The sequence below is a fragment of the Plectropomus leopardus genome, chromosome 9 (assembly GCF_008729295.1).
Source record: "Plectropomus leopardus isolate mb chromosome 9, YSFRI_Pleo_2.0, whole genome shotgun sequence".
NCBI classification, from domain to species: domain Eukaryota; kingdom Metazoa; phylum Chordata; class Actinopteri; order Perciformes; family Serranidae; genus Plectropomus; species Plectropomus leopardus.
The window spans coordinates 31,262,991-31,287,975 of record NC_056471.1 but is presented as its reverse complement, the minus strand read 5'-3'; the positions used below and the strand labels follow the sequence as shown (position 1 = coordinate 31,287,975).

At 41.4% G+C, this 24,985-nt stretch overlaps 1 protein-coding gene across 1 annotated transcript in view; it reads right to left on the bottom strand.

The window, feature by feature from the left end:
- LOC121947726 (protocadherin Fat 4) overlaps positions 1 to 24,985 on the bottom strand; it is a 147,236-nt gene that overhangs the window by 95,549 nt on the left and 26,702 nt on the right. The gene's annotated exons all lie outside the window — the stretch shown is intronic.

Genomic DNA, 24,985 nt, shown 5'->3' with positions numbered 1-24,985 from the left:
TTCTGTAATGCCATGATTCAAACTCACTCGGCTGCGTGAAGTTTAATTGAACCACAAGCTGTTAATCCAAGGAAAGAAAATCAACTAATCCAGATTAAGGTCAGCCAGACGGGGAATGGAATTGTCAAAAGCACTCCCAGGCCTGCTGGGTACCGTTAAGGATCGGGCTCATTACTAGAAAGCCAAACATGCTCACGTGAAACAAACACCAACTGGACCGGAGAGGTTTTGTCTCGCCGTGAGAAGATTTTGACATAATCTCACACCAATGAGCGCTTGTTTGTTTGTTTTCTGCTGAACTAGGGATCCCAATCAGGAAGAGATCAGTGTGAGAAATGTGTGACTGGCCTGATCCATGAATGGAATTTTAACAAGAGAGCTGTCCGAGCAGACGGAGGGTAATTTGATAGCTTTGGTTTCAGTCTTATCTTTCGCGTATAGGGAAACACACTTTCTCACTCAGTACTCTCTCTCACAAATACACTTTATCTGAATTTCACCATCTCTCTTTCAGCATCTGTCTTATCTCCTCTCGCCAAGTGAGCGACCGGGCCAACGACATATCTTTCTAAACGCAGCGCTGACAGGCAGAATTCGTAAATAGTTCTCCGTTGCTCCGGTGACAAACCCATTCTCAGAGGAAAATTGCAAGATTATGTCATTTCTGTTCACCACATCAATGCAACAGCAGGACGTTTGGTCGGGCTCACACAGCGCCCACTGAATACCGATGAAAGTATAAAAAAGTGAACGCATTAATGCACTTAAAGGAGAAGAATCTTTTTGTTTTTTTTAAAAAAAAAAAAAAAACAAATCCACAAAATGGGATGACGGTATAGCTCAATAATTGGTAACACTTAACTTTAAGTCCTCCTATTTGGCATTTAACAGCAGTCCAAAATAATATAATGAAATTGTAAGCTACTAAAAGTATGTTTGTAAATGTTTATTAATGTATAGCATTTGTCAACAATTGCACTTTTCTAGTTCTAACTTTTCTACTATAATGTAGCTGTACACAGCTATAAGAGCCTTTTTTATGTGTACATTGATAAACACTTAAATATGCATACAACTAATGGAAAATGTTTTGCAATAATCATTACTCAATGATAACTAGTTTTCTTGCTCTTAAAATTCAACTTTCCAAACACATTTTCAAAACTTTCTGTTTGCTGAATATTCAAAATGTTTGCAGTCTACAACCCCAGATAACCAGTGAAACTGCCCAAAAAAGTAACGACTGCATGCTTATTCCAAGCCAGAAAAGTTGAATGAAGACGTTTTGATCCCACTTAGATTTTTGTCGTTTTTCGATCACCTTGCACCTACGTGATGTGCATATAATTACTCTCCTTTTGGCAGTCCAATTGAGCCACTGGCAGAGGTGGCTTAAAGCATTACATTTTGGTTGTCTACTTGAAGACCTTGCATTGCTTCAGGTTCTGTTGTGAGTTATGGGCCCATTAAGCTGACTAAGACATAATATGTGATATGTTTATATGCAACTTGATATCATCCCTAAAAATTTTCTGCTTAGACAGAAGCCCAAATGCCACTAAACTAAGACGTGTTTACAAAGACGCTAAAGGGTGTCCCTGGTGGTATAACAGTGACACAGGGGCGCACCAATTGGGACACTGCCCAGTGAGGTATTTTGATCCCCTTGAATTGTGACCAGGCTGAAATATACAAATAAACTTAAGTTTGATATGTGAGTATAATCTTCTCCTTGGAAATAGTAGTATATTGCAAAAATGGATAAATGACAATTGAGCAAGTATTCATCAATGTTCATGTTATCAATATGTAAACATGTTATAAACTCAGTTTACCGCCTTATTATGTCAGTCTGAATCACTGTGGTCCATTGTAGCTCAGTGATTAGGGTATATCCTGCACGCTGCCAGGTTTACAAATGTCTCGTGGCACTATGAGGTGCTTTGGATTAATCTCTTGAACAAAGACAAATAGCATCAACTGCTGTACTTTAATTCTCCTGTTAGTTGGGCCCCTCTGGTACGCACTAATAACCACAGAATGTAAAGTATGTGGAGGTAAACCTCCATTAACATATTGTAAAGGGGACCTGAACCATATGTCAGCCTTTAAATGTAAGATTGTAGCTTTGTAGTCAGCCAGCCATTTTCTAATTCACAACAACAATAAAGTTATTCACACTGGGAATTGTTTCTGAACTTTTAGTATACATAAGGTGCCAGAGTGCATAAAACAGTGTCAAAATAGAGCTTTTTTTATCAAAAAATCCCAGTAGAGGATTCCCCGCACCCCCAACAGAGGTCCTAGCCAAGCCTCTAACATCCTAAAATCCTAAAATGCCCTAAAATCTGATAAATAAATCTGATAAACATCCTCAAATCCCAACAACATCCTAAAATCCTAGAAATGTGCTAAAATCCTTGAATTGTTCCAAAATCCTATACATGTCCTGAAACTCTACAAATGTCCTAAAATCCTAGAAACACCTTAAAATCTGAAAAATGTCCTAAAATCCTGAAAAAAGCCCTAAAATGCAAGAAATGTCCTAAAATCCTAAAAATGTGCTAAAATCCTAGAACTGTCCTAAAAGTCCTTAAATCCTAGAGAGTGTCCCCTAAACAAAGCAGGATGAGTATCCCTGCTGTAATCAGGTAAAATTAAGACTAAAAAGTGAAATCTACAACTGTTTGCAAAATTATTTAGCTCGCTGATGCACCTCTTCATGTTTTCACGTCTCTCTCAGAAAATAATTGTAAGGCTTTTAGGCATGTTAACAGATGGGACTACTGCTTTATAATTTACAGCTGAGGACGGTCAAACGGTGTTCCAGAGGCGGACATGGATAATGCATCCCACACTGTATCCCAAACAGCACTTCTCCACACACCGCTGAGTGATTTCAGGTGGGACTGGACTCTAACATTTATCCACAATGTCTTCGTTTTTCTTGGGGCAGCGATAAAGAGGTGGGGGGAAAAAGGACCCATATTTGAGGAGGCAGCTGTGTTTGGGAAAGGAAACTATTTATCAAAAAGGGGCAGTGATATATGCTAGCCACTCTGCGCTAACCCCAACTCTGCGTGTGACGTCTCATCTGCGACCGGTCTCATATGCAACTGTTCTCAGAGATCCATCACGGCCTCAAAGACGGATCCGTGGCGCTCGGAGGCCTCTGCAATTAGTGCATCAACAGCTGGGGAGGCCATTAGACACTCCTGGGTGTTTGCTTCATCTCCTCTGTTTAGAGAAGGCCGAACAGCACGGACAAATACGGCGCACTAATGAATGGTGTGTGTCACTGTGAGCGGGGACGCCTGGGTGGGAGCCGGGGAAAGTTTTTAAAGGCACAATGTGAATTTTGGGGCAAAAAAAAGGCAGGGGAGGGGGCCGAAGTGACGTAAGACAAACTGTGGGACTGCCGTTTGGAAAATCTTATTAAGACGTGTAATTTTTGCAGATGTTCATTATACTTTGGCCAGGGTTAAGAAAATAAGTGGTATTACAGTTTTGCCATTTGTCTTTGGAGAATAGATCATTGGCTGAAGCCTCGACTATGAGCTATTTGAGGCCGTTGTAGCAAATGCGAGGCAATCAAACCCAAATGTAACGTTGGCCTGATGAATACTGTGCACTGTGTGCGCATTCAGTCCCACTTTAGAGAACTTAAAGGTCCCATAATATACTCATTTTCAGGTTCTTACTTGTATCTTGGGGTCTCAACTAGAACATATTTTCATGCTTTAATGTTCAAAAAAACATTATTTTTCTCATACATGCGAATGAACACAAAGCATTATCAGATGACGTAAACAAACTAAACAATATGGTGTATTATGAAATTATACACGTTTTTCCTCGCCAGATGATATATTTCGTCATATCACGCAGCCCTACCTGCATCAATACCAAATTCCCATCAATGACACCAATTCCCATTGATGACACCAGGTAAGATCCAAGACTGGGACTGTGGTGAGACAGTGAGAGCGCTTGGAGTCTGAGAACTGTCCGCCTTATCTTAAACAATTAAGATAACCCAGAAGTGAATCACTCAACATGGTCTAAACCTAATCTGAGCCCTGGCTGGCGTATTCTGCATTATTTCACCTACACTCTGCACACACACACACACACGTACGTAAGAAAACAAACACAGATTACAGATGCCATTTATCCTCTATAAGTCAAACTGAGGGCAGGGTACAGCGTATGCGCACATGATAAAAACTTTTACCCCAAATACCCTAAATGTGGTTAAGTCTGCCAGAGAGATGAGATAGTGTTTTCTGTCACGGCTTCCAAGAGAGTGACAGCAATCTTTTTTTTCTCTCTCTCTTTTGCTTTGGAAGAGTTCAACAAAGATTGTAAATGTAATCCATCCAAAAAGTAGCGCGCTCCTCTTTGCGAGCGACTCCCCTCGATGTTGTTATTGGCAAACGCCCTGGAGCTGGCAATCGAAAAGAGTGATGCTATTTTCTGTTAAACACTCTCCTCCTTCTTTCTTTCTTTCTTTCTTTCTTTTTTTTGTTTCGTCTCTCTTCTCATCTATTCCTGAAATGTTATACACTAAATATGTTGATTTTTTGGTCAAGTGTGGGCTAGAAATCGAAGGCCTGTAATCAGTTTTCCAAACCCTCTCCGCCTTCGCCTGGCCAGGCTGTTTATTTCTATCTTGATGACATTGTCCAAAGCTGGTTCGTGCATAAGTATGAAGCATCAGGACTTCCAAATCCACGCTGCTTAAAAACTGTCAAAACAGGCCTGCTTTTTGTTAAAAAGAAATATAAAGCAGCATAAATGCAGAGTTTAAAAATTAACTTTCTCCTCCTGCGTGATCAAGATCTATTCGCTGTCAAATCTAAGGGTACTACATCTCGCTACGCACATTCCACAAGTGTAACACAAGTGTATTTATGCTGCGCAGCAACCTATGACATGAAAACGAATGGGATAATTAAACCACTATTGACACTAATTAAACGTTCTCCAGCGTCCAGATTTGGAAGATAAACAGAGCGGAGCCAGATTTAGTTCAAACTGTAATCGACTGTGGCCATCGAGTCTGTAAATCAGCTTTACAACCAGAATGTGGGATTTACTACCGAACCAACGCTGCACCGCTGGATGCTCATATGCTCTCATGAGACATGCTGTAAGTATGAAGGTTAAAGGGATAGTCTGGATTTTTTGAAGTGGGGTACCAATCCATAGTGAGTGTGATACATACAGTAGATGTCAGTCAGCACACTGCCAGTTTGGAGAAGCAGGCTGAAGTCTGACACAAAAGCAATGTACTACTGTGGATGGCATTATAGCCACCTAAAAATAGTTCCAGCTAAAAAATAAATCCATATTAGTTTAAGTGTATGCTATATATGTATTTTTACTGCTTTACTTTTCTATGAAAAGATAAGATAATCTTTAATTCATCCCAAAGTAGGGAAATTTGCAAAATTACAGCAGCAATATAGGCAATATAATAATGAGTATGTATTTGTAAAAATCATAAATAAAAACAAACAAAAAAGGTAAATATAATAACAAGTTAATTGTACAAAACACAAAGCAACAAAAACACAGCAATACAATAGGTGGCTGGTAAAAAAGTAAAATATAATGAAAAAGACAGGCTAGGTGGCTAATTTTACGTTACTGAACAGAAGTTGGCCATCGATTATCTCCATTGACTCCACTGAAAAAAACAGTAATTTTATGTCGCTGAACACAGGAGCTGCTGGTCTACGTGTATGTGATACACTGACTGAAGAGAAGTAACCTGAAATATCCCTTTAACTGCAGCAAATAAAAGGTTTCATGCTCCAATTCAACACTTTATTCTCAAGAAAATATTTCAAATCTGCGTTCGCTTTGGAGACAACAGCTGGCTCGATTATCAGTCAGAGGAATGTTTATAATGGAGAGAATAACTTACTAACTCATCCGTTTACTGCGATGTCAAGAGTCATTTAGTCGGAGGAAATGTGACAGTTTTTCTCCATTTCAGAACAAGATGCTTCAAAGGGAGAAAAGCTTTTAGCAGACCACTTTTACAAATGACTTGGAAGGACTCTACGTGGAAAAAAGACTCGAGTAAGGAAGATCTGAGATGGCACCAAGAGTTTCCAAACTTCTGCAATAGGAATAAAGAGCAGAGAAAGCCCTGACAAAGAGCAGCTGAGCTAAATAAACCAGTAATCCTGCAAAAATCCAGAGCACAGATATGATTTCTCTCTATTTAATTGTATCAAGAACTTGTGCAAAACCGACCTCCACCAACAGTGTTCCTTCTTTGTTTCCAAATAAGGCAAAAACTGGACAAACAAACAGCCCCCCCGAGTCACAATGTGAGTGAAACAATACCCAGTGGCCCTGCTCAGTGTCAAACCATTTCAGGCCGGACCTGACCGAGGCGACACGAGGCTGGAGGAGGTCGTAAAGTTAGGTCAGCAGAAGAAGGGAAAGAACGAAACACAAGGGTGGGGATTGTTGGGAGTTCTCACAGCGCAGCCAGCTCAGCTTCCTGTTATTTGTTTTGTAGTAAATGCTGACTCTCAGGGGGATATGAGTGACCGTGCTGCTGGACACAAGTCGCGGTTTGTCCTCTGACCGCCGTTGTCTGCATGGCTCAGTGTTTGAGTGTGTGCGCCTGCATGGGTGTGAGTGTGAGTCAACTGTGTATGTGTCTGTGTTTATAAGTTATTCTTGTTTGTGTTGTTTTTCACAGTTGAGGTTTACTCTGACACAGTTCAGAAAGAGTGAAAGAAGTTAATGCTGATTTTTAAGAAGTTTGAACCAAGTGTCAGCCTACCAGGTTGAGAAATGAAGCCAATGCAAGAGTGCAGAAAAAACTGCAGTTCCTCTAATGGCCACTTGAGACTGTCTCCAAAAAAGAGCAAATCCCCATACAGCTACATGATAAAATACCAAACTTTACAGCACAAAATTAATATGTATATAATATAATAACTGTAGCTAATTTCCCTGATCATGGCAAATGTACACATGGTGAATTTTTTATTTAACTCACCCATTCAAATGTTATTAAGGTGTAAAATTATGCATAATTAAGGGAGTGACTGCCTTGACTGGGTGCCATCCTACCATGCCGCCAATGTTGGTTAGGTAATGTAACCATGGCGAAATCCCAGATACAGTAGAGATGCAACTCGCGCTTTTAAAAGTATCATCATACAACAGTTTGAATGATATCCTATGAAATAACGTTCCACAAATGACGTTGCGTTGTTGACATGAAGTTACATTATTAACATGAAGTTATAAAGGTTAGGTTTAAGGAAAAGAAAAATGGTAAAGGTGTACCTTAAAATGACTCAAAGTTCACTTAAAGTTTACATAGGTAATAATACCGCTCTGCCAGTTTAAGTCCCGCGGGAAAGTGCTTAGTTTTGTGACCCATCCGCTACCGCAACCATGACTCTTGCTTCTTTCTGGCAATTATATTTAATTTTAAGGGTTTTAATGGTCACAGTTAGCCATAGCTGTAAACGCATGGTGCTAACAAAGCTAGCAGCTGGTGTTAGGGTTTGCTTTACTTTCTTGCCCACTTCTGGCACCAAAAATCAAAGATGGTGAGGCACAACATGCCAAATTCCAGGCAGCTTAACGAATGTCGCTCCTGCATAACAGCATTATATTCTATTAAAATACGGGAGCCTGGATTTAACAATCCTGAGATGAAAAGCAAGAAAAATGTGCTTTTCTGGTGAGTTGATCGCCTGATGACATAAGTCAAGATGCAGCTTGTTGCCCTTTAGACTAGCAAAATGCCAATCTTAATCCTAAATTGAGTCCTATAGCAAGGTGTTTCTGAAGCTACACAGAAACTACACAAACCCACTTAAAGGGGAACTCTTTGGGCCTACATATCAAGCAACAAGCTCTGTAAACTCTGCAGATTTACTTAATTTTCTAATTGCTAGAATGCTTAAACCTGGTAGTCTAACTAAAGGTGGAAAACAGACATGCTGGCGATGTCAAAAGTCCCATCCTACCTATAAATGCGTCAAAGACCAACAGTAGCTATGACTTGCATGAGTTTCTCTTCTTAAATGTATGACAGCAGTGTGTTTTTATTTCATGGCAATCATCTGAAGCGCTGATGTTTTCCTTCTTTTTCTTTCTTGTTGCTGTTGTTACAGAAACAGCACAGTTGGAGACAAGGGGGCATGCTTTCTTCTCTTCAGAGGAGGCCAGGAGTAAATGTGACACTTTCTCAATTATACTTCTGTTTTATAACACGTGTATTCTCAGGAAGTAAAAAATACTTTAACATTATAAACACCCGCAGCAAACACTGATAAATAACTGGAAATGTGTAAACAGACACAAACAGGCAGCAGCCTTAAATTCAATCTATGCGGATGATATATTTAATTCAGCACTGGTTAAGTGTGTATGTGGCCGCGTGAGTCAGGCCATCAATATGTTTACCAGTGACTGATTTGAGTTAACAGCATAAAGAGAGTCATACAAGTCTGCCGCTCTCCTCCATCGAAAGCTAATGGGCCGGGACCTTTCCTCGCCTCATTATCTGGTTCTGCTACTTCTCAGCAAAATAAGACGGAGAGGGGAAAAAGTATTTTAAATTGAGAAAGAGTGAGTAAGAGAGACACAGAGGAGGGACACGGAGTGAAAAAAGAAAGAGAGATTGCGAAGGGAAAAAGTTTGAGGGACGTGGAGTAGGTCGGGGTAAGAGGAGTGAGAAGAAAGTAAAGAAAAACAATGTGCAAAGGGAAGAGAAAAAGGGGAAAACAAGATGACGTAAAGAGGTGAATAATTAAAACGAGTGATAAAGAAATAAACTGGGAAAAGACCGAAAAAAAGGACAAAGCGGTGAAGTGAGAGCAGGCCGCGAAGGACTGAGCAGACTCCACGGCGTGAGTTTTATTGTCTAACTACTTAATTGTAAATAACAGGCCTCAGCGATGTGAACGACCATTCATTCGCCCAGACAGAGTGATTAATCCATGCTGGGCTTTGGGAGAGTGGGCAATGTGTGTGAAAGAAAGAGCGAGAGAAAAAGAGAAGGGTCTTTCTTTCCCTTTCTTGTCTCTATCTCACTGCCCTGCAGGTCCTAATTGGTTAATTTCATAAACTTTACAAAAGGGCGCTCACTGAGGCCCTCCCTTCCTTTGACTGAGAGAAACAGGACCCGGTTTAGCTACCTGCAGCTCCTCTGGTCTTTGTTGCAGAGGGGGGATGAGAGTCGGACGGCGGCCGCAGGGGTTCATACAGCAGGGAGATAATGGGTTCGTCGCTCGGGCCGGATGAGGAGGGAGCTCTGCGCCCGGCGTGACGCTGGTCACTTCTCAGTGTTTTGTGCATGGGAAGAGTCTATGACCTGCTCATTATTTCATTCTGGGGCGCTGTCGTGATATCATAGCTAACAAGCTGGTCAGGGAATTGAGCAAATCAGATGTGGAGTCTGGCAAGGTGCTTTTGGACGCCACACTGACTGGTGAAATTCGTTTCATGCATATCTAATCAGGCAGAGCCCCTTTAGCAGGTTGCAAAACATGAAACACAACACAATACCTTTTTTGTTGAAGCCTGCCTGATGAGACAGAGCAAATTTTGCATTTTGCTCTGTCTTTTCTTTAGAATTTGTTGTGAGGCAACCACCGAATCCCCTGTCCTTAGTTTAAACGTTGTTTTGCTGTGAAGTAAACTCACAGGTGCCTTAAAGCGATATCTCACACGCAACATGACCCCTTGTATATCAATTACGGTTTCTCTTGAGTTTGTGAAGAAAACTTTGTTTTTTTGGCATGGCTCCACATTGAATGGAGAACATTCTTCATGAATTAAAGTATATGGGGTCTACATTTAAAACAACAGCAAAACTATCTCAAAACATCCGTTTACAAACTCACACAAGTAGTGCAGTATAATCCAGCTCTAAATGATCCAGCCGTTTGCTCACTACTTCCCAAACACACGCATTTTTGCTAAATCATTATGATTTAAACCACTTCCATCTACATGGAGCATGCACAGCGTAGGTAATTGATATTGCCTTAAAAATCATCATTTCCCAGATGAAAGATTCATATAAAATATGGATAAAAAAATGGACAGCCATGGTGTGGCTGTTCACAAACAGTAGGTTGGACAAAGATACACAGAGATCCATGTGGATAAATGAGAGCCTTAAAAAGAGGAGGAATCACAAGAAATATCACCATCTGGTCCAGGAGCGTTGCCTGGATGTTGGTAAAGTAGTCAAAGCTGCAATTTGTCTAGGGCAGTGCTAAAAGCGAGCTAACATTAGCTTCACATGAACTATGAACTGTACGCTACCACTCGTTATTTGCACCACAGACGGCCTGCTTCTCTATTTCTCTGATTGGACCATGTGTAAAAAACAGCAGTAACATCAGGCATTTTTCCACTCTGAGTTAATGCTTTTCACCTCAACATGTTCACAGCGCTTCTGCAAAACACAAGATGTACAACAATGCAAGAGCAGCAAGCAAAAGGCTTCACGCTCATTGAAATCAATTACAAAAAGCTGCTAAAAAGTGCTTTGTCTTATCAGAGTCTCAATGCAAGTGTAGGAGCTGGTTGCAAAGGCTATACATCGCTGAATTAAAATGGGTTGCATCACATTTGTGACTATGACTAACTGACTATGTGCTCATACAGCACTGTAAACCACAATAAACGACTACTCTGTTTCACTTGGTATCTTGAGTGACTCAGATTTTAATTTTGGCCCAAATACAGTTTTCTCATGGAGGGAGTCATTTGGCTTCATACACATGAAGTGTTAATGTTTATTTGCCAAACGAGCAGGAAGTTGTTTCTTCTCTATGAGGCTGAAAATAGATTTGATACGCTTGAAATAACATTCATTGAATGAAGCATAATTGTGCATTACCAAAACAGCCAACTGTAATCACTCAATAATAACTGTATTAAACGGCAGACTCTGAAAATTGGTGCAGCCAGACATTGAAACGTCTACATCAGTTACTCCGTCCAAAGGAGTCGCCACGCAAATGCTGCTCTTATTGGAAGAAAGGCATTATGGAAACGTCCCTATCAAAGCACGGGATCAGACTCTTTCAAGTGTTTAGCCCCTAAAATGAGCAGCCGAGGCTCTGAGGCCGTGTTTACACTCCCTCCTCCATGGAAAAGTAGACCCTGCATGCATGTCTGGTAAAGAGATACCATCGAAGCCCCTTTTTGTAGCATGCAACGGGCGTACCGCTGCCTTTCCACCCACCTTGACCGATTATTCCTTTCATTTATTTATTTCTGTCATTTTGCGCCGCAGTATCAAGCTTTTACGAGTGGAATTCCAGCCTTTGTACAGTGGAGGGCCCTTCACAGCAGATAAAAACTCAAAGTATAAACACGCTCCCATTAGGGAACTGGCGGCCAACCAGTCTTTGCCTCAAAGGGATGTGTGTTATCTGCTTCGGTCTCCGTCCGAGTGATTCACTGCAGGGACCGCTGCAGAGGACTTTGAGATGAGCCAGGTCTAGGTGCAGCCGCGGTCTAAAGGCCAATATGTCTCCATAAAATTGACGCGTTCGCCCCGAAATGAAAGAACAAAGGGTGTCAACGTGTTTGGATCCATGTGAATCTTCTCTCCAATGCTATTCTAAACTTGCTACGTGTGAACTTTGCGTTTTAAGTATGCATTAAATCAACAAGTATGAGCCCCACGGACCATTAAGAGCACAGCATTCTCATGAAACAGCAAGACACATACCTAAAAAGATTGAATTTCCCTCAGGTGGCATTTGTCTCTGAGCTCTTTTACTTAAGAGCTGATAAATACTGTCCCGGGTTCGGTGCTGAGGGGGATTTTAAATCGACCCCTCCCCGTGGTCGTGTGCAACACTAGAGGTACTGTACTGCTGCTGCCATCCATCAGCATCACCACGGCCATTTACAGATCTATAAAAGTGTTACTGTGTCTTTGGCTATCTGTAAATCAGGTGTGCAGAAGACTGACATCATAAGTAACATAAGACTAATAAAGCAGCAGCTAAATCTGAACGAGTTTCATAAATAACGTATATTAAGAAGGTAGGGTGGCAATAAAAACGGAGACTGGTGCACCATGGGAATGCTGTCCTGCTGTTGAGGTAATTTTAAGACTTATGAAAGGCTTATTATGCAAGATTTTCACAAAAAATATATATTCATAAAGAAGTAGTCCTTCTCAATCACCACTTAGAAGTGGCATTGTGTTTAACTGCAGAGACTCTGCCTTCTGACTGTATTTTCTTCTTATTTGGCTATTTTGGGATGTTCCTGGGTTTCAACCTTTAAGCAGTGGCGTGTAGCTCCCAGCCAATAACAGCGCACAGGTGAAGTTGGGACTTAATAAAAAGGTACTAGCAGTAATCATCGAAGAGTAAGATGTGAAAATTGCAGACACAGTGGCAGAAAAACACAAATATAGAGAGCCGAAGAGTCAAACGGACAAAATGTGTTTCAAAACAAGAGTGAATCTGCTTTGGTTTTTACTACAAGCAACAACAAGAGATCACATATTACACCAATTTTATCCTCCTATCAGTGGTGGTACCCCAAAATTTCCATCACCTATTCCTGCAAAATATACCTTAAAGGTGCATTCTGTAACTTCTGGACACAAAAAATGTTAATTTAAAACAGCAAACAAACAACATGAACTAGCCCTATCAACAGAGAGTGAAGAAGTCACACCTTTGATGTTATGTCCAAAATGACTATGTATTGATCTGCAGAGATGTCCACTGCTAAGCAGCCAGGGACGGGCTGTCCCATCTGTAAAAATACATCCTGGCCTGAGAGGAGACGGTGAGTCACTGTAGTCTCTAGTGCGCTGCAGGAGAGGATAAAGAAGTTGAGCCAGCCCGAGTCAATAGATACAGCGCAGAAGTTACAGTCTCAGTGAATCACTTAGTTAGTGTGTAAGAGAGACAGCGATGGCAGAAGAAACCACTGTTATCCCCGTCACAAGTGGTTTAATGCTGACTGGTGAGTAACATCTAACGTTGGCTATTTACAGAAAATACATCTGTAGTTTAACTAATGACAACATAAACTGAAGGCGATAAACTTTTCAAATGGCGTGACGTGACTGTTTTATTACTTTACTTTACTTTATTTTATTTATACTTATTGTGACCGGCTGTATTCTTGCTCTGCTTTCAGTTATGAGTTCCCTTCATTTATGACTTAATTGATGACCCATTCGGTTGGACTGGGTGGGTGGAAATTACATAATGCATCTTTGTAGAGGTTTATCGTGCAATTGGTTTGAGAAGAGACAAAGTCTGAGACAAAATTACAACACAAACTGTAAAATTAGCTACAAGAAAAATAGTTTGCAGGATGTTTCAGTGAGTGAGCAAAAACCAAAAAAAAAAAGAAAACACCGAAACACAAACATTCACATCTGCAACTTTTTCTTTCATCTCAACTTTCGGTGCCGTTAGCCACGACCACTTTTCACATTTGCATTTACATATACTACGACTCTGCAAAAGCCATCTTATTTTTTTGCTTATTGAGGGCACTTATCAGTTCCCAACCCGGCATAAATCCCGAGGATTAAAGGACTTAAAAAAAAGAAGTTTTTGAGGGTGTAGGAGGGTGAGGGGGAAGAAAGTGGGGGTTTCGGGAGGGGGAAAAAGCCGACAGGATGAAAAGAAGTTGGGGGCCCATAGAAATGCTAAGGAAGTGGCCCTCTTTTTTTCCCCCAAGTCGCTCAGGGGTAGGAAGTTCCCAGCTCTGCCACTTCATTAATTCATGCTATTTAACAAGCGGGATTGTGGTGGGGCTTCTTCGGCCCCCTTCACACTGGAACCAACAACAGTGCCATCAGTAACTGACAACCCCCCGGGCGGAGGGGCTATGGCCTCCGGGGTCCACGCTGCAAACAGAGCCACGGGAAGCAGAACCTTGCCATTCAAGAGTTCAGCCTTTATTTGTCATCCCTGGTTTCTCCCCACCATACACATCCCCAATCATGGGCCTCCGGGGGTGGACGGCGGATTGGAGGATGAATCTCCCCTGTTTCCTATTAGGAGGGGGGGTACGCTCATCAGAGGAATCAGTATGCTCATCCATAACTTCTTAACGTTCGCTGACCACAGGGTTTGTGAGACGCTGGGAGAGGCGGAGGAGGCGGAGGAGGTGGCAAGTGCCAAAAAAAAAAGCAAAGAGAAGCAGACCAAATCATCCAAACTTTTGTGGTGCATTCTGCTATGTTTTTGTGGCGAAATGATTCACAGGGTGTTTTCTCTTCCAGGAGCAATGAGACAACCAGAGCTCTGTCCAAAGGAAATTTACAGTCTGTGAAAAATGCACCAGCACGAGCTCATTCAGACGATTCTTCACAGATAGAGTGGATTATGTCCCAAATGCATTCATCCGCTTCAAAAAAAAAATGCAGTATTGACTACTGAGCAGTTTATTTCTTTAGTTCAAGGTTGTTACGTTATTTGATGGAGCTTGAAACTAAAGTTATGGTACTGATTTAAAAACACAACACATGCATAGACAGACTAATAAAGGTAAGAAACAAAACACGATAAAAAGCCACAAATGATCAACTAAAATTGGAGTGTTTCCCAGCCTGTTATAAAACAATTAACAGAGTAGGAAAAAAAGGACAGTCTTGCCAATAAAAGCCCCAAATAATCCCTCAAAATGGGATTGCAAGGAAAAAATATATATTTCTCTGAAAAATGTGCCTAGAATTAACACCTACTGACCAGGAACGGACTCAAAATCACCACAAAGAAATGCAAAGGAACTGCAAAGAGATGCAAAATAACTACAACAAAAGGGCGAAATAACCAGAAAGATTACCACATAAGACCAAAAATTTCCTCAGAGACACCCAAATGAGTACAAACAGATGCAAAATGACCTAAAAGAGACACAAAATTATCTCAAAGTGACACAGAATGAGACAACAGAGACAACGAAAACTTAAAAGAGATAAAATAACCTCAAAGAACCACAAAATAACCTAAAAGCTACACAAAATTAGCTCTGAGGCACAAAATTAAGCCCAAAGGGCCACAAAATGACCAAAAAAAGACCCAAATGATCTCACCGACACAAAACGACCAAGAAATGACACAAAATTACCTTAAAACACATGACCAAAAGACATAAAAAACAGACACAAAATTAGTTTTGAAAGATAAAAAATAACCTGACACAAAACGACCAAAAAAAGACCTCAAAAAGACATAAAATTTCCTCAAAAAATCACGAAATTACAAAAAGATACAAAATCTCTTTCTCCTCCTCCAAAATGACCTCAAAAAGATGCAAGATAATTTCAAAGAAACACAAAACAACCTAAAACAGACATGAAACAACTACACAGGGATGCAAACAGCTAAAAAAAAAAGAGAAAAAAATACCCACAAAGTGTGTATCTCGCTCCTATGTGGGAGAGGTGGTGGGGCCCTTCACACATCTGTGCCCAGGGGCCCATTGTCTCACAATCCGCCCATGCTTACATCCGACCTGCGTGAGGCTGCTGGGGTGAGATTGGACTCGTAATTTCATTTAATCTGACCAGTTTCATTGTTGGTCAGTTGTTGTATGTTTGTTTATTAACTGATGTTAGAGTGGAACATCTGTCACTATAATGGAGCAGCTCAAAGCTCAAAGACACAAGGCGTGATTTGGGTTGGCAAGTAGACACTGCATCATTTTAAAACTCAACTGAATATACATTATGCAGTAATACTGCCCGACAATATGGCGTACATGTGGGTTTCATCCGACAGCAGCTTCATACAAACATGCAAAGGACCCCGGGGAACCTCATAAGGACGTAAGCTGACAGATGATCGCAGCCGTGAGGGGAGGCTTGTGTTTTAGCCTGAAGAAAACTGCATGTGAGGTTTACTATGATTATGGAAAGTGAGCTGCTTTATCCTCTCGGTGAATTAGTGAAAATGAAACTGCATTAATGCAAAGAATGCTACCCAGAATCCTCCAGGAGCTCCTGCTTGGGCCTCACATCACTCAGCGAGCCCAAAGGTGTTGAAATCGGGGGTTAAACTCCCATATCTGTAACCTCAACCTCCGAATTTCAGTCGGCCTCAGCTGTTCCCTGATCTGCTCATTTATTATCTTACACAACTGCGAAGGGACGGCGACTGAAAATAAACACTGCGTACGATGTTATATCGTCAAGTGACATTATCTCGAGTCTGTTATCTATTATGGTGAGACCATAATGAATGAGGGTTAAAGAGGACATGGATGATGTCTTCTCACAGCCCATTAAGCCCGGCCGCGAGCGAGCCAGACGGGGGAAGGCGGTGCAATTTGCGAGGACGGCTGCAGGCTCAGATTGCGGCTCGGCCTCTTCCTTTAATTGCTAATACAGTTATTAAGGGACGCCAATGGGGAGACCACCGGGGAAGGATTGTCACTGAATGATCACAGTCGCCTTTCAGGGCCGTGGAAATCCTCTAAAGGCCAGTGATTCAGTGTCACACAAGGCTTTTATCGGGGCCCGGGAGGATCCCCGCTAAGACCCACAAAGCAACAACCTCACGCACACACATGCACACGTAGACTTAGCTCACACATACCCAGCGAGTAATTATTATACATAAGAATAAGAAATCCACATATGATATAACAGCAGGAAACACTAGCAACAATTGCTTTTTTCCACTTAACACTGCACAAAAGTTTAACAGTTTTGATGCTCTGCTTTTCGTCTCGTCGTCACGCTTCACACACACCACTTTTAAAAACCGCCACGGTCTCTGAACATATGATCAGACACGCTGGTCTTGAACTGCCCTCTTGGGAAGAATAAACATTTAAAGCCTCTGGGAACCAAAATCATCAAAACTGTAATATGTAATTTAGGTTGTTACCATGCATAACAAAATAATGAAAAATGATGAGACATTAACCTCAATCCAAAATTGAAATATTGTCATTTAAGTTTTTTTCACAGTTTCCTGAAGTGGGCTTGATTTGGGCGCCGTTATCCCAGGTCATTATCACGTAATATGGATAGCGCTTATCAAAAATTCTAAGGTATCAGGTATCATCTGATACTAATAAATACTAAAATGTTATACCTAAGAGCTCCTTTCAGTACTGCAGATTTAATGTTATCATGTTATTGTATGACACACTTTGTGTTACAGTTCATTTGTATAAAAAGTGCTACACAAGTAAAGTCTAATGATTGATTGAGAAGTTCTCAGAGAGTAAAGATAAAGGTAAATCTTATTTTTTACTTTTTTAGTTTAATTATCATGTTTCAAAGTCACTGTTTAATTGATGTGTAAGTGCACATCTTGAATCATTTTCTGTTTGTAAAAAAGTCATTGATTTCTTGTAAATTAACATGAAAACAGCATACTATGGACATTTCTACATAGTACATACTGTGCACTATTACACGGTATATCCTAATTCTATACTATGAAGTACAGAAGACACATCTGTCTTTTCTCCGAATCTGTACTTGGATGTGGCTGTTTAGTTGGGAACATAATAGCCACAGACATACAGGACTTTCTAACAAGCCAAACCATCAAAGCTTCTTACAAACAAAACTCTGATACGTCTTTGGAGGGGACAGCCAAAATTAATGGCACAATTTTATTTTAAGAGAGGTCATCTTTTAGCTGAAATAGATCTGAGCAGAATCAAAAGTGCTGTTTATTCTTCAGATGTACACAGAAACGAAGGCTCGCAATTAATACACACGTGTCTTCTCTTTGAGTAAACTCTATTCCCATTACCAGGAGCTCAATGTATCGTGACAGACATTTGAAAAAAACAAAGAAAGAACCATTTAGACGACGAGACTTTTTTTTCCCAGGATGGGACACATCTTTTCTGAATGAAGTAATGAACATTAAGGACGCTCCTGCACCACCTCATTTTTTTTGTTTTTTTCCAGCTGGCTGATGACTTTAACATGCACGGATGGGTAAAATGGGTAGACGCTACTTTTTTTCCCCTTAGCCAAACAAGGGGAAATGCCTGGGAATTACCTGTTGGACCCAAGAGATCTCTGCGAGCCCCATACCATGGGCAAAAGGGGCTGCAGTGAAAACACTTTAACAAACAAAGACAGAGGCAGCACAGGTCTCGAGGGCAAAATTCGCTCATTAATTCCACTTAGCTCGATTTTGCACGCTTTTCACTCGAGTTTCCTACAAAGACAGCATTGAGACATCTTCACTTTTGTGGTGAGAATCGTTTAAGTTTGATACTGTCACGCTGCCACTCCGACCACCAATTTGGCAGCGAGGACGTTTCCGATCCGCCTCTCCTCACGACAAAGGAGTCCTTAACACACTTTTTCCAAATTAAACGCAATATGCTGTCAACTTCTGATTGCTGGAGCGCTCCGCTGGGTTCAGTTAAGCATCAAAACGATCTTTTTAATGTGACTTTGTTGCCAGGAAGGAGATCAGCACTTAAAGGGAAATCCTGCAATAAGAGTTTCTAGGACAATGCTGTCAAAAGGCTGTAAAATGGGATGGAAAAAAATGTGCAGATGTGTCACAGTTCATGACTCTTTTCCCATAAACAGATAGTTCAGATTTTGGAAGTGGGGTTGTATGAAGTGCAAAGACAGTAGTTTACATACAGTGGATGGCGTGCTACCAGTTTGGAGAAGCAGTCTGCAGACCAACATGGAAGCTAAACAATGTACTGTTGTGGATGTAAGCAGGGATAAAACATTTTTCAGCCACTTAAAAAAAATGATGATTGTCTGACAGTAATTTCAACCGGGAAAATGACAGTTATATCACTCTCTTAAATACCAAACTTCACTGAGAGAAACAGTGATTTAACATCACTAAACACAGCAGTTGCCGATCTAATGCTGCCTCAGTAAGTTTGCTTGCTTGTGTTATTGTGTGACTTTGGGGTTTAAAGGGTTAGTTCAGATTTATCAGAGGTACACCAGGGTTCCCACACATTTTCACTGGAAAAATTTCCAATATTTTTCACAACTTTTCAAGGACCCATGATAAAATTAATGGCCATTCACAGAAATGTGTAATATTCTTTACTTCAAATGTTAATTATTACCAAAGTGTCTTGCTGCTCTCCCCCTTCGTACTTAAACTGCACTCTAAAATAAAGGCAAAAAGCCCCCCAAAATAATCTAAAAAATAATAAAAATGCTGTAAATGTATCTTGTTAAAATGTGAAAAACATCCTCTGATAACAAGAAATTTTTCAGGTTATAACCTGATGATGATCTTTTTTTTCTGGCGTGGCAGCAAGACAGTACTGGAAATTATGGCATGAAAATGAAACAGCAACCTCTTTAAATCTGTAATCGTTGGTTATGTTTTACATTACAAAAAAGGTCAGGGCATTGTTACAGTTAAAAGTATTTATTTAGCACGATATTGGAAAAACCCACACGACACCCAACCTTACAGCAGTACATGGCTTAGTTTTGTGTCAGACTCCAGCCTGCTTCTCCAAACGGGGGGGAGGGGGGTGCCAACAGACATCTACTGTATGTAATACACTGACTTTGGATCCAGGACCCCATGCAACCTCTCTTCAAAGAATCCAAACTTCTCCTTTAATTCCACCCTGTATTGTTTCATCTGTGTGATAACTGATGGTGAAACAGACCAACCAGGCGTCCCTTTGAAGGCAACAAAAGCCCCCTGGGTTTGTGACATCTCCGCCTGGTAATCTCAGCGGTCCCAGGCCGTGCCACTATTAGAAGCGGTGCGCGGAGAGCCGGCCTGGCCTTTGCGCTTGCACAAACCTCGGCTAAATCTGTCTGACTCCCATCAAACGCACAGAAAGGAGGGGGGAAAAACTCAGACTCAATACAGACGCCGCACCACACAACTCGCCTGGCAGGCAAAGCTGTCACCATTCAGTTTACTCCAGTCCTCCGAAGAGACAAGCCAGCTACGAAAACAGTCTGGCGGTGCCTTGAATCATGAGGAGTGAGGTAATCGTAATGGAATATGATAAGGAAAAAGTGTCTTTACCAAAACAAGTCAAGATGACATTTAAAAGGTTCGTTTTAATGGAGTTTTGGCGTCAGTGAATCCTTGACCTCTGCAAAGTTTCTTCTCAAGTGGCACAAGACGTTTTTTCCACCTTTTGTGTGTGTGACCCATTTTACCACCTCATCTACGCCCGCTCCGACTGCTTTTTTTTTTTTGTATTTTCACCCCCTCCTCTCCTCTCCAAGGGTTTAACCTCAGGTCACCACCAACTTCTTAATCAGTTCAGCACATGACCACTCCTTTCAATCCCCACATACCAGGAGAGAAGTACTCCCTGATACAGTAAATTACGATAAAGAGCTCACGACCGAAATTCGAGGGACCATATCCCCATATGAAAGCGGGGGCCCTGATACATCAATAGACAGATTTGGGTGTGGGGGCTGCGGGGAGGGGCCGCGAAGCACTTCTCCAGAAAATCCACACTTCAAAAGGAGCCAGTATTAGATTGAGGTGGCGGTGGGGGGAGGGAGGGGGCGTAAGGAGGATAGAGTCCCTCTGCAAAGTCTGCCATGCCGATCCACTGTGGTCACCGAGAGGAAAGAAGAAAAATATCTGAATGTTCACAAAATTCTTTGAAGGACGCAGAGCCGAGTTTCAAACAGCCTAATGGTTACCAGTTGGCTTATCATCAGTCTGATGTCTTGAGACTAAAAAAATTCAGGAATCTACTGTCAACACTGCATGATTTCCGAGTGTCGCTCTCGCCATTGTGCTCTCATTACGGCCTTTTCAGCAAACGTCGGAAAAGATGGTACTGAACGGCTGTCAAGAGGGGGCCGGGCAATTTCCTGGGTTAGCCAAAGAGGCTGAAGGTCAGAGGTCAAAGAGTGCTCAGAGAGGTTGGAAGCCAAGTCAGGAGGGGTTAGAGTTCAGCCTCCGCTGTTGTATTTCTTTTTCCTGCTCAGGTCGACCCCCCTTTTCTGTTAAAAACACTGACAGCAAAAACTAGCGGGACTGCTTTTCATTCCAAATCGTCTCTAAATCCTTTGGTTTAGTTTGTGCTTTAAATCTGCGCGTAAGATTACAGATTTAGTCGTGAAAGGGTATGAGATAAATTAGCTAGAAGTGCAATGTCAGATCTCTGGATTATGTGAGGCTGCTGGCAAATTAAAATTAGTATTTTTTATCTTGAGAAGCCCTCCATGGTTGTTGTCGCATTTGTTACAATAATCATAACTTCATTTATCTGTGGCGGCCTGTCACAATTAAAACATCTGCTGCCACGGATAGATTTTATATTTTGCAGGCTGGACCATTCATCTGGGGCGCCATTGAAATATTTACCTTTTGCTTATTCATTACAACACACTCTCGTAGCACTGAGTGCACTCTGGGCACAGGTGGAGCAGAAGAACGGCAGGCAAATTGAAAGTGAAACTTCATCGTTCATTCCAATCATTGTAGTTTCCCACGAGTTTCACCAGTCATAGCAGCCGCACATATAACATCACCAAACTCATTTCCTTGTTTCTGGTTGTGAAGATGTGTGACACAAACGTCTCACAAGTTCCAATGAAAACACTCTGCGTGAAAGCAATTCTACGGGTTTGCAAAACACAGCTGGAGAACTATTAAAATGTGTGAACAACAGACACGACAAATCACCAGGAAAGAGGCTGTTGCATCCACGTCCATTTAATGGCTGAAGAAATAAAGGTGAGTTAGATTAAATATTCAGGATATTGGTGTATAAATCACTACCTTCCACAACCATTTTTTTTTCAAATTTCAAAAACAACAACAACAACAACAAAAACATATCTAAAATAGTTTAAATATGCACAGCGTAGCCTATTCTCCAGAAGCTTTAAGTAAAATCAGTAGTTTAGGTCACAACAATCCCTCCAAAAAATCCTGCAAAATCCTGGAGGGACTGCCTGAGTTCTGTATCTGTTTGTATGAAGAAACAGCAAAACGCTCCGAGGTAAAGAACTAGATAAAGTTTGCACCGCACAGCAGAGCACTGCATCCTTCAGAAGCAAACCTGCCTCAAAACTATTTTTGGCAACCCTGGGCAATATATTAGTTGATGTTTTGGAACATTGAAAAACACCAGAAATGATCCCATCGTTCACACACGCTGGACGTCTGCCCAGACTGAGCCCACATACAGTATTTATCAGGAGGGAAACAGAGCCAGGGCTCACTTCAAAGCGAGGCCTCGATAAGACTGACCTGATAACCTTCAACCTACCAGAGTGTACTACACACTCTGATGAGTGGCCAGGGCTCTTTGGCTCACATGAACTTGTAAAAACAAGACCAAGTGCTTGAGAGGAGGACTTGACCAGCACTGAGCTTGTGTTTTTAGCGGCCGTGACAGCGTGGCTGGTATTGTTCTGTGAGTGTGTGTGTCATCACAGCAAATGTGGTCCTCAAGACTCCAATTGTAGAGGGAAGCTCCATAGAAGTGGTTTTGAGTACTTTGCCAGGTGTTTATATGTCTGTCTGTGGACAGATTTTGTCACCAAGATAGCGTCACTAAGACACAATGCCAGGAAAAAAGTTACCATTGTACATTTGTACAAACCAATGCACACAATTATTTGGCAGAGATATTAAAAACTTTTCATTTCAAAAACAATGTGGCTACGTTTAGGCGCAAAACCACTTTGTTATGGTTCAGAAAAGATCGGGTTTTGGTTTAAAATATCCAGTTTTTGGAACGCAATCCCCTGTGGAAAAACAGCAATAGACTGCTAAAAAACCCACATTTGGTGAATATGAATCACTTAAAAACAAGCAGTGTTGTGATTTATTAGTTTTGGACAATGGTGTGCAGCTTGGCATGTGTCTCACCTAGGAGTCACACCATCCACTGTCCCCTCCTTCTTCAGGTGACATCTCACATACAACATCACTTCAAAAACACTGATTTAGCATGTAGGAAACATGCAAATGTAACATATTCATAATATGTACAATGCCGACATTTTCTGCTGGCGACTGAGGACATCACAACCATGAAAGATGCAGTCACGAAACAATACGTTAGATAAAGATTAAGACTTTGAACCTGTAATAAAATGTGCTATAGAGTTAATATAATTATCAAAACACCATTTTCACTGTCTGTTTCTGTTGACAGCAGGCACACGGAAAAAAACGACGCATCGACACTGAACTGTCAGTCTACACAAGCAGTTATATTGCTGCTTGTTGCTTTGGCTTGTGCTTGATGTTACTTGACAGCCAACACTTGATGTGGACAGAGATTTTTTTTTAAATAAAACTGGTGTGGACGAGATTTTTTTTTTAAACTGGAGGAGGAAAAAACGCATTTTTAAAAAAACCTGTGTACTTGTGGGATAGGCGTTGAAGGGATTGAGTATTAGAACCGAATCATAATCCTCAGCGATAAAGAACTGACAAGACCTGCTATATTACAGTAAAAGGCCGACGACAGACACATGGGAAGAGACGCTCCCTCCTGCAAATGAAGATGACAAACAACCTCTGCACTCGGAGGCGCTGGGACTCGGAGGGAGGGTGTCAGGGGTCAGAGAATGAAACGGCAACACCTCTGCAGCCACTTGACAGGATGAAAAAAGAGCGGGAGACGGGGGTGGCGGGGTGTTTGAGAGAGGGTGGGAGTAGCACTTGAGGCCAGAATGGAGGACACAAGCCTCCCAGCAGCAGCAGTCAGAGGCAGGGGGACACAGGGGCTACTGTTCCCATTGAGGTCTTTGTCTCCCGGGCGCTCTCTTGTTTTTCCTCAGCAAACCGTGGGTACAATGAAGGCGGCATGCTCCCCTCCCCTCCCGCAAAGGGCTGTCAATACTGGACCTATCAGACCCTGAATGGCCGAATCAGCCTTCCCATGAAAATCAAGTCAATGACCTGCTTCCCCTGGCTCTCCTCCTTGTGAAGTGGGTGACAGCTATAATTTCAATAAGTAAAACAGAGAGAGAGAGAGGAGAGAGTGATGGAGAGAGAGAGTTTTCTCACATGTTGCTGAGGGGACTTTGCCGCAGACTCGGCATCCTCATATAAAATGCATTAATTCCTTCGCTGTGAGCTCACCGTAAATGATTTGATTGTGACCGATTCGACATACTCCTCCGCAAAAAAAAAGAGAAAACATGATGCTGGGAATGCTAAGACAATTTTGAACCAAACATTTAACTTCAGCCTTCTGACCCAATCAAGTGGAAGAGAAGACAGGCTTTGTCCACCTTGGCCCATCCAAGAAAAGTTAGCCAAGGGGAGGGGGGGAGAGGGGAGGAAAAGAAATGTAAAGATTTTGCCAAGCTTTTGTCACGCCTTAAGGACTGGCTTAGTCAATTGCTGTCAGATCAAGAAGACAGAAAGGAAAACAGCCGTGGTTGCCTTATATAAAAAAACACTTTCTCTCGCCGCCAAGTCGGGAGAGTCCCCATAGACAGAATTACACAGTTACTTTTAAAGGATTTGCATTTAAAAGATTGCGTACAGGCCTGAATGCGGGTCGTTTCCCCGTGACCATAGAAACACTAGAAAAGGTGGAAAATTCAGTCCGCTGAACTTTAAACGACTTTATTAAAGTGTCACTAATCAGACGTGAAAGACACAAGGTTTTAGTGTTTGGGCAAACGTACAGAAAAGTAAAAAAAAAGCTTAATGACCTGTTAAGAGCATTACTTTGAAAATCCTTGTTGATGTCCCATTTCATAATACAGAAAGGACCACGGCTCACGTCAGGAAAAAATTAATACTCAAAATATTCCAAGAATTTGACTTCAGCATTGTGTTTGAGGAATTCTGAATCCCTTAAGATCTGCTTCTCATTTTGTAATTTTATAACAATTTAGTTGAGTTTTTTCCCACATTAAACAAGATATGCTTTTCCATATAAATACAGGATATCACTGCCTCAATGAAAACAAGTCATTCTGAGTCTAAAAAATGGAAATTATCTATGATAAATGCCTGATTCCTAAGCAGAAAATTGCTACCTGACTTTGAAAAGACTTTAA